We start from the raw sequence: 9,191 nt of genomic DNA, 5'->3' as shown, positions 1-9,191 counted from the left end.
ATACAAGCCTGAGCCATGGTAAGCCCAGTGCTTAAATTGCCTAGGCTCAGGTATACTAGTTAATAAAGAGAGAAAAGAAGCCTTTGTGAATTAAATGTCTCCTTCCAGAGTGGCAGGCAGCGGGGATGGTTGGGTTCGCTGAGCTCGGTCTGTCCTCGTGGCTTATGGAACAATGTCGGCAGCTGGGTTTGAAGCAGCCCACACCCGTGCAGCTTGGCTGCACCCCCTCCTCCCCCCCGCCATCCTGGAAGAAGCTCTCTGAGGATCCCTATGGTATCTTCTGCCTTGTCCTGACACCCACCAGACATGGTGGCCCAGGCCCTGGAGCTCTCCCGGAAACCACATGTGGTCATCGCCACACCAGGGCGCCTGGCTGACCACCTCCGCAGCTCCAACACGTTCAGCATCAAGAAAATCCTCTTCCTGGTGATGGATGAGGCAGCCCGGCTGTTGGAGCAGGGCTGCACTGACTCTATCCTAGACCTGGAAGCCCTCCGGCAGCTGTGCCGGCCCGCAGGCAGACGCTGCTCTTCAAGCCACCCTGACTGACACACTAAGGGAGCTGCAGGGCCTGGCCACCAACCAGCCCTTCTTCTGGGAGGCTCAAGCCCCGGTGCGCACCGCACAACAGCTAGACCAGCGCTACCTGCTGGTGCCTGAGAAGGTCAAGGACGCCTACTTGGTCCACCTGATCCAGAAGTTCCAGGATGAGCATGAAGACTGGTCCATCATCACCTTCACCAACACATGCAAGACCTGCCAGGTCCTGTGCATGATGCTACACATGTTCAACTGCCCCACTGTGGCTCTGCATTCTATGATGAAACAGAAAGAACGCTTTGCTGCCCTGGCCAAGTTTAAGTCCAGCATCTATCGGATCCTGATCGCAACAGATGTGGCCTCCCACAGTGCAGGTGGTCATTAACCACAATACCCCTGGGCTCCCAAAGATCTACATCCACCGAGTTGGCCGGACAGCCCGGGCAGGGCGGCAGGGGCAGGCCATTACACTGGTGATACAGTATGACATCCACCTGGTTCATGCCATCGAGGAGCAAATCAAGAAGAAGCTGGAGTTCTTGGAGGAGGCTGAGGTGCTGCAGATTCTCACACAGGTCAGCGTGGTGCGGAGGGAATGTGAGATTAAACTTGAGGCAGCCAACTTTGATGAAAAGAAGGAAATTAACAAGCGGAAGCAGCTGATCCTGGAGGGAAAGGACCCTGACCTGGAGGCCAAGCGCAAGGCTGAGCTGGCTAAGATCAAGCAGAAGAACCGGCGCTTCAAGGAGCAGGGAGAGCACACGTTGCAGCGGCAGAAGGCCGGTGGGACTGGCCACAAGGGCCGTTTACCCAGGGCCTGACCTGAGGCCGGCTCAGCCCCAGGGCCTGGCCTAAGGCCCACTCTGCCCCTACCTGCCCAGCCTAAGACTCCTTCATCAAACTGAGGGTTGAAGAGTTGGAGGGCAGTTTCCCCCTCCCAAGCTGCAGGGTCCCCCTCAGTGGAGCCCATGGACACCCACATTGTGCAGTACATGGCTGCTCTACCCTGTGGCCCCAGCTGGCCCCTTCTCGAAGCCTTGGCCAAAAGTCAAGCTATAAAGGGAAGAACACTGGCCATGTGGTTGGGCCCATCTCCATAAACAGTGACTCCAGCCCAGGGTCACTGAAGGGGGTGTTTGCGTCATTTGCAGGAGATAATAAATGGGCCTTTTGACTTAAAAATGAATAAATAAAATAAAAATAAATGTCTCCTTCCAAACATGCTCCTCTTTCCTCCTATCCCATAATCCATTTTTGCCACCACTATTTTTATTTTCTAATAAATACTAAATTAAGAATAACAATAAGTGAATTATTTCTCAAAATCTGATAGCAATCTTGAATGCTGCTCTTTTGATATCCTGTGGCTCAGCTATGTCTTAATATGGGTTGTACAAGTAAAAATGTCATAGACCGATGACTTCGCAAGCCAGGTGTAATGAAATAAATCATGCCTGGCTGAGAACTTGAAGATCAGCCTTCGGGCCATGGTCTACTACTTACTAATGCTTCCCTCTCTCTCAGCTCCAACTTGGATGATGCCACTCATTCCACAGAGTTGTCAGGAGAATTACTTGGGAAAGTGTAGGTGACAGCATCTACATAATTCAAAAGGTTGAAAAAATAAAGACCAATGTAAAATCCCAGAGTACTAAAAACTTTAGTAACTATAGAGTGTGAATTTGAGTCCCTAAGAATTCTAGATAGGACATTGTCCCTTAAATTACGGTCTAGTTGCCTAGACTCACTTCTAGGTACTAATTCTACCAAGTTTTACTATGTCAGAGTCTACAAATGAAATTGAAATAGAGAACTGAGTCAGTTAAGGACATAATTCATACTCAAATCACTTTGGACTGAAAGAGCCAAGTAATTAAGGACAGAGTAGTTGGGGCCATGGATTGTCTAGATGGTGCTAATGGTTAATATGGAACCTTTAATAAAGGACTCGATGTTGTCTTACGTTGACAATGAGACCATAACCATGTGATAGCCTGGATAGCAACCTCCATGGGAAATGTTAACAGCTATTAAATTCTACATTGATAATAAAGCATCTGCAATTTTGTCATAGCTCTGAATATTAAAATGATTGAAAGAAAAGTGAAAAATACTTACTGTATTATGCTATAGATAACAGAATTCTATTAACTTTCTATAATTATTAACTTATCTCTCTGTCTTCTTCTCCAGAATATATTAGTCACATAACAACAGCAATAACATGAAAATTACTAGTAATAACAATTGCAGCAATGAGACCCTAGCACAGGTGCTGTGTGGAGGAGATATGAAAATAGGGTAGTTACCCAGAGCTCTCTTTAAATCCGCTAGTTTTCATCAGCATCTCTAGGTCCCAGTGATGTCAGGGTGAGAATTCGTCTAGAAATTCCCACAGAGAAATCTGACTTTATTTAAAGGTGAGAACCTATGTTTATGGGTTAATTTATTAGTAAGAAACTACATAGATTACAATCCCAAATACCATAATTGTTTATTTTTACATATGTATATACACACATATTCCTATTTAATAATTAAAAAGAAAAGAGACCTGTCCAGCCAGCATGGCTCAGTGGTTGCACATTGACCTATGGACTAGAAGGTCACGGGTCTATTCTAGAACAGGGCACATGCCTTAGCTGTGGCCTCAGTTCCCAGTGTGGGGTGTGCAGGAGGCAGCCTATCTATTATTCTCTTTCGTCATTGATGTTTCTATCTCTTGCTCCCTCTCCCTTCCTCTCTGAAATAAATGAAAATATATTTTAAAATGTAATAAAATAAAAAGAGGCCTTAGGAGCTGGTTTAATAGAAAAATATATATTTTTATTAAATAAAGAAAATACGTATGCACTTTGCTTGAGATAAATATAATTAAAGTTAGTGTGAGACTTTTGAGAAAACAAATGAGGGCTAAATAAAGAAGAAAAGAAAGCAAGACTGAGAGACAGAGAAAAAGAGAATGACTAGGGGTTTATTTAGAAGTAGTCAGAGTAGACCCTGGGGCCAGCAATGCGTGAACTTTACTAAGGGATAAAATGTGTAATGGATAGAAGTTGTCTCATAGGACTTACTGTTAGGCAACACCTGCCACTGGCAGAGGACCCCAACGTGCTGTGGTTTGGTAAATTTGGAACAGTATGTGTTGGCTGAGAAACACAGAAACAAATGTTCTTTTCTTTCCAGGCCTATCCTTCCCCTGCAACAGGAGGGGATGACACTATTGAAGCTAAAATTCACTTCAGCGTCAAGTTAAATATTAGTTTTACGAATTGAGGTGTCTGTGTTGCATCTGTATTGTGCCAGGGATGGGGAGTCGTGTTCAGAGGACATAGTGACAGTTCATATTCTGTGTTTGTCACCTGAGGCCTAGACTGTTATTGTACCCATCTCCAGCTGGTCCCCCAGGCTCCAGTCTCTCCACTCCAGTGCACCCTCCACATGGTTATTCAATTAATCCTTCCTAACTCCCCTGTGCTTCTCTCTCTCTTCTAGTAGTAAACTATAAACAGCACCTTACCTACCTGTTTCATACTATCTCCCATTGTTCACCCAAATGAACTCTGTGCAAGGCTTCGGCCAGCCTGCCCTTGCCCTTGCCTGAATATACAGGTGTTTCCCCACTCAGATGCCTATGTCTATGTTGTTCCATTTGCCTGAAATTCCCTCCTCTAGGCCTCCCCACCTGTCTTCCCATACCTAATTTCTATACTTGTGCAGAGATCCAGCTCCAGTCTATATGTAATACCTTCTCTTCTCATTGAACTCACTCAAAGGGATCTTTTCTTGCTTCTATCCCCAAGTACGATGGATATGTGCTTATCTTGAGTACTAAGTTGAATTGTACGTGTTGCTGTTAACTACTTGTTATAAATCTCCCTTATTAGATTATAAGGCTGTCCCTAGTATAATCCACAGTATCTGGTACATAATAGATCCCAGCAAAATGACAGTTTGTGCATTGTGCATTACGTAGTATGGATATATAATGTTTTCCAAAAAAGTATTTTAAAAAAGGAATACAATGTAAGAATCTGATCTAAGAGGAATCTAATATATATATATATATATATATTATTTATTATTTTTTTTTCCAAAACAAAACTCTTGATTGTCTCTATTCTCCGCCAACCTGTTCTTCCCAAAGTACTTCCTATTATAGTAATGGCAAATCCATCACTCAAGTTTGCTCAGACCAAAAACATGGACATCAGCCTTGAGTACTTTCCTCTCTCATTTCCCATATTCAGCAAATCTCAATTTCCTGACTCCCCCTAACGGAGTCCTACATTCAAAATAAATCCAGAATTTGATGGCTCTGTACGCCTAATGCTAATATCGTGGAGCAAGCCACCATCATCTCTTACCTATAATATTGCAATAGCCTCTAAATGGTCTCCCTGCTTCCTCTCTCATCTCCTTCCCTACAATCTATTCTTCACATTACAGACAAATTAAGTTGGATCATGTCACTCCTCTGCACAGAGCCCTGCAAATACTTCCCATCTTACTCAGGGCACATGCCCAGGTCTGTATCATTATCTCAATGGTCCTACATAATTTAACCACATAGCCCCCTACCTGTCACAGGGATGGTCCCTGAGTGTGGGGCTTACAGAGCCCTGTGAGAAGAAAGGGCTTCCCAGCCTCCTGTTGGTCTCACAGCAGGGCCCTCCAGTCCAGGCCCCATCCACACAGATGGTCCTCCCAAAATGCAAACCTGAATGCTGGGAGCTATTCACAGTAACATAACGGAGTTACATTGACCTAGAGGGAAAGTTTAAAATGTTATGTATATTTGATTAATTTTTCTAAGAAAATAATGGATGAAATATATAAAATAAACATATAAAATGTATTTTATATATACAAAATATTTAAAAATAGGTGGAACACATGTATATTGATGCAACAGAAGCCTGAAGGTATTTCCACCCAATCATTTTCAGTGTTGAAAAGTCAATACCCCACAGTGGAGTAACAATTATTCCCCCTTTATAATATCCTGAATTTCTGACTTTCCTATCATTATAATACCTAGTACATTTTAAATTCTTTAAACACAAATATGATCATGTCATTCCTGGGCTTAAATTTCTTCACTTAAAAACAAAAGGAACAACAATTTTATGATGAGATTGATCAGAGAAGCCAGCAGGAACGACTCTCCCCACCCAACCCCCCACCCCCCATATGGTCTCTAACTGACAATCAAGTGGCAGGAAGGTAAGGTGGAAGAGAGTGTCTCCTTTTCTGCTCACTCTGCTCCCCTCAGGCCAAGCTCCTCCTCTGTGAAAGGCTCTGGCTGAAGTTCAGGCTATGGACTAGCAACAGCAAGGGTGCTAGGTGAGGAGGGGACCGCTTAACAGTTGTTCTTTGCTGTACACATCGTGCCTGTAGGTAATAATGCCATACACTTCCAAACTAGTTAAGAAGGTATATCTCGTGTTACCTGTTCTTACCACAATAAAGTTTAAAATTTATTTGTTAATTTTAAACAATTGTTTTTCCTCCCATTAGGTTTATCAGGCTTTTGTTCAGGCTGTAAGTATGACTGTGAAGAGCTCCCAGTATTCAAATTTGAATCTTGGGAGGATCTCTTGGTTGCACAGAGGCCTGGACTGCAGGGCAGCGCTGAGACCTGGAGGAGGCTGGGAAGCCCTTTCTTCTCACACAGGTTCATCACCCGGCCCCGAAGGCATTGACTGTGCACTGTGAATAGGGGGGGTTCAGAGAACATTTGGGAACCACATGGCTTCCTCACCCCTCCTGTGGCACCAGTTCCCTCTGTGTAAGCAGCGCCTTCCTGGAGCACTCTCCTTTGCCCCCTTTTCCTGGAACTTTTCCTGACTCCCCCTAACCGAGTCCAGGTAAAGGGCTTGTTCTGTGCATTTTATTAGCAGCATGTCTGGACTTTCCCTTTGAACTCCTGTTAATCACTTCGCATTCTTTGCAGGGTCTATTTACGATCTGTCCCACCAGACTCTTAGCTCCTTGAGAGTTACCATCGTGATTTTCATCATTTTACCCTCAGCATCCAACCTGCAATACTGAGTTCAATAGGAACTGATTAAACAAATGAATAAACGGACGGAGGGATGGGTGGGAAGGATGCAAGGAGAGCATGCTAATAACCAAAGGAGGCTGTGACAGTGTCACAGTCAGGAGAGGAAGCATGGATAGCTACATACTATCCACATCCTGAACAAAAGCCTGAGAAAATAATGGGCAGAAGAGCAACATTTAGGCGGTTCCCATCCTCACCCTGCACCCTTGCTGTTGCTCCCCCTCAGATAGCCTGAACTTCTACCAGAGTCCTTCCCAGAGAAGCTCAGGCCAGAGAGGAGAGGAGCGTGAGCAGAAAAGGAGATGCTGTCTTCTACCTTACCTTCCTGCCACTTGATTATCAGCGAGAGATCTCATGGCTGGGAATCGCTCCTGCTTGCTCCTCTGACCCATCTTTTGTTGTCACTAATACACAACAATCCTCTGTCTAATTATGTCCAAGATTAGCACCTAAACATCCAAAATAGCATCTGACATGACTTTTTATTTATAGAAGGGCACCCGGGATGCATTAGCAACACCCTCACTAGATTCCTGGACGCTGTGGACAGGCCCAACAGCCAAGTGCTGAAGGAAATGGGCCAACTTGATATTTATCTGCTGATAACTGTATCGGGAAACTCAGAAGGGAATTCCAGAACCTTCTTTTGATAAAGCCTTCAAACCACCAGATCTGCTGCTGCCAAAACTAAAAATAGCTTGGTCTAGCAGGAAAAGCATTGGTGTGGGCGTCAGAAGATGTGGGGCCCTCATTTTGCACAAACTACCTTAGTGTCCTTGTCATTTAACCTCTTAGCCTCTCTGAACATAGGTGCTCTCTACGATGCATCGGGGATGATGGAGCAGACTCCTTGGGTCCTGGGGTAGGTAGGAATCCCAAAGGAGATAATGGACATGAAAGTACTTGGTGACCGCCTGGCCTCAATCTCAGGAAAGAGAGAGGGTTGTGATAAGAAAGCAGCCACCCTGGAGACACTCCCCAGTTGTAGTTTTAGCAAGAATGAAATCCTCCCCGACTCAGGCCTTTGATGGTCTGGGGCAGCTCTTTGCTGTAAAATAGTCAGCCGTACTCTCTCCTGCCCTGCCCGCCCTATTACTCTATGGTCCGTGACTGCCTCATTCATGGTTAACACAGGGAAGGCCCACGTAGCAGCCAGAAATGCGAAAGGCTATTTTCAGCAAATGGGAGGTTACCCAAGTCACAGAATAAATAAACATGGCTATTTTTTCTTTTTAAAAATAGTTATTCTGTTCTTTTTTAAGACTTTAAAAAAAACAGTATAGTGAAAGAGTATATATTGAGCACGGACTATATGCCAACATGTGTTAACACTTTATATTATTTCATTTACTATTCATAATTAACTCAGTGGAAGAGGTATCAGTTTCCCCATTTTACAGATGAGGAAAGTGACATTCAGGGAAACTAAGTTAAGTGTCAAGGTCTCAGAACTTCTTTAAGCCAATCTAAAATTTATCCTTTTATACAAAACCCATGCTCCTGTGTATGATGCTGTTTTGCCTCAAAAATAATGATAGAATCCAAGAAGGAAGAGTGAGAAGCATATATCTAATAAAAAATAAAAAATCCATAGGTCCACGCCTCTCACATAATCCCAGCACCACCTGGTGAGCAGGGAGAGGAGGCCCTGTGTCAAATTAAAAAAAAAAAGTGTATGATTAATTGACGGTTAATGAAGAACAGGACCTAGTCCTTCAGAAAACAAATGGAAGCAGTTTGTGCACTGAAGAGGTCTATCTCTGACGTCAGAATATGATGTATACATTTATCATCATCATTATTACTTATAGTTCTTTTAAAGGGACAGGAGGGCAGGATAATTGAGAATTATTTTCCCTCTTCAGACTCTAGCCATCTTGTCTCCCAATAAGCTTTGAAAAGACCCAACTGTGGCTATAAAAGAGGTGACATACAAAAGCTGACAAGCTTAGGGGAGGCCAGCATGGTGAACCCTACTAACTCAGAAACTGAAAGTAACCACATAGGATGGTCTGAAATGAAAATTCCTCACAGAAAGCCTGTCAAGGCAGGTAGCCACATCCTAGGCCTGCAGCTTCCTTGACAAAGGTCAGTCTTACCTAAGTGAGCCTGTGTATTGTCTTTTTGCGTCTAAGACAAACATACCTTTGAAATGTCAGAGTAGTCTTTCCCAGACACTCTCAGGGCACACCCTCTACCAGAGCAGAGACCACTGAACCCCTCACTGTTATCTTATTTCCAAATGCCAATCCTATGTGAGGTAAATGTTATTAACTATCCTGTACCCACCACTGTGAGAGTAGTCTGTGTCTCTCCGTTTTGCTTTTTATCCAATCCCAGAGATTTCCCTGCCTTGCTTTCTCTGAGCCCCTTAATCAACCACCAATGGATTTCATGTAACCCTCAAGTCTCTTCCTTGATTATAATGTACAAAATAAGCTGCAAAACTGCCATTCTTCAGAGTATTTTCTCAACCCATTGAGATTTTTGCTTCCCAGAAATTGTCATCAATTTGGCTCAAATAAATTCACAAAAATGTTCTACAGGTTTGGATGTTTCTTATAACCAAACCAAGTTGTTAAGT

At 43.8% G+C, this 9,191-nt stretch overlaps 1 pseudogene; it reads left to right on the top strand.

The window, feature by feature from the left end:
* Positions 1 to 306: 306 nt before the first annotated feature.
* On the top strand, positions 307 to 1,445 carry LOC103303073 (probable ATP-dependent RNA helicase DDX49; annotated as a pseudogene).
* Positions 1,446 to 9,191: the final 7,746 nt, after the last annotated feature.

Source organism: Eptesicus fuscus, chromosome 10 (assembly GCF_027574615.1).
Source record: "Eptesicus fuscus isolate TK198812 chromosome 10, DD_ASM_mEF_20220401, whole genome shotgun sequence".
NCBI lineage: Eukaryota > Metazoa > Chordata > Mammalia > Chiroptera > Vespertilionidae > Eptesicus > Eptesicus fuscus.
This window is presented reverse-complemented; position numbering and strand designations above follow the sequence as displayed.